This window comes from Asterias amurensis, chromosome 10, assembly GCF_032118995.1.
Source record: "Asterias amurensis chromosome 10, ASM3211899v1".
Classification (NCBI taxonomy): domain Eukaryota; kingdom Metazoa; phylum Echinodermata; class Asteroidea; order Forcipulatida; family Asteriidae; genus Asterias; species Asterias amurensis.
In genome coordinates, this window is record NC_092657.1 from 1,429,692 (window position 1) to 1,431,519 (window position 1,828).

A 1,828-nucleotide genomic window follows, 5' to 3' on the forward strand; every position below is an offset into this window, starting at 1 on the left:
ATTTAGACTCAATACAAAGGAAAGGGGCAATCTTTTGACTTGTTTCTTTGGCTTGTGTTGTTCAGTCCTCTAGTCGAGTCAAGCAAAACAGTACCATGCATATTATATACCGCCCTCTATTGACTGACAACTTAAATTAAATAATTGATTTAATTTTAATTGTCAGTCAATAGAGGGCAGTATATAAGATGAGTGGTCATCAACAGTACCATTCATACCAGGCTGAACTCAGCACTAAATTTAGTGCTAGCACCAAATTTGGTGCTGGCGAGAAATTTGGTGCTGGCACCAAATTTCAAAAAAACCTGTCAACACACCGTCATGACGAAACAACGGCGGCGCGATAACGGCCGTTACTGGCAGTAAGAGATACTATGGTATGTCAAATGTTTTCAAAGTCGGTCAATAAAACCTTCAGATTTTTCTTCGAAGGTATCTTCCTTAGATCCAAAACCATCATACCTGGGCGCCCCTAAGATATCAATTGGCTAATTAGCTCAGCCCAACTAATTAAACATTTGCATAATATAGCCCGTACGCATTTTCTACATACAAAAAAAGCGCAAGCATCGAATAGTACCAATTTTAATTTGAAATGTTTTCAAAGTAAAATCGATAAATCTTGAGATTTTTTTTCACAGAAGTCTTCTTTAGATCCCAAACCATCATACCTAGGCGCCCCTAATGAATAGATTGTCTAATTAGCTCAGCCCAACTAATTAAACATTTGCATAATATAGCCCGTATAACGCACATTCTATATACGAAAAAAGCGCAAATATCGAATAGTACCAATTTTAATTTGAAATGTTTTCAAAGTAAAATCATTAAATCTTAAGATTTTTTTTCACTAATGTCTTCCTTAGATCCCAAACCATCATACCTAGGCGCCCCTAATGAATAGATTGTCTAATTAGCTCAGCCCAACTAATTAAACATTTGCATAATATAGCCCGTATAACGCACATTCTATATACGAAAAAAGCGCAAATATCGAATAGTACCAATTTTAATTTGAAATGTTTTCAAAGTAAAATCATTAAATCTTAAGATTTTTTTTCACTAATGTCTTCCTTAGATCCCAAACCATCATACCTAGGCGCCCCTAATGAATAGATTGGCTAATTAGCTCAGCCTAACTAATTAAACGTTTGCATAATATAGGCCGTACGCATTTTATAACATACGAAAAAAATGCAAGTATCGAATATTACCAATTTTAATTTGAAATGTTTTCAAAGTAAAATCAATAAATCTTAAGATTTTTCTTCACAGATGTCTTCCTTAGATCCCAAACCATCATACCTAGGCGCCCCTAATGAATAGATTGGCTAATTAGCTCAGCCTAACTAATTAAACATTTGCATAATATAGGCCGTACGCATTTTATAACATACAAAAAAAGCGCAAGTATGGAATAGTACCAATTTTAATTTGAAATGTTTCAAAGTAAAATCATTAAATCTTAAGATTTGTTTTCACTGATGTCTTCCTTAGATGTCTTCCTTAGTTGGGCTGAGCTAATTAGCCAATCTATTCATTAGGGGCGCCTAGGTATGATGGTTTGGGATCTTAGAAAGACAGCTGTGAAGAAAAATCTAAAGGTTTATTGATTTTACTTTGAAAACATTTAACATACCGTAGTACCTCTTACTGCCAGTAACGGCCTTTATCGCGCCGCCATTGTATCGTCTTGACGGTGTGCTGACAGGTTTTTTGAAATTTGGTGCCAGCACCAAATTTCTCGCCAGCAACAAATTTGGTGCTAGCACTAAATTTAGTGCTGAGTTCAGCCTGGTCGTACAAACAAGGATGGATTGTTATTTAC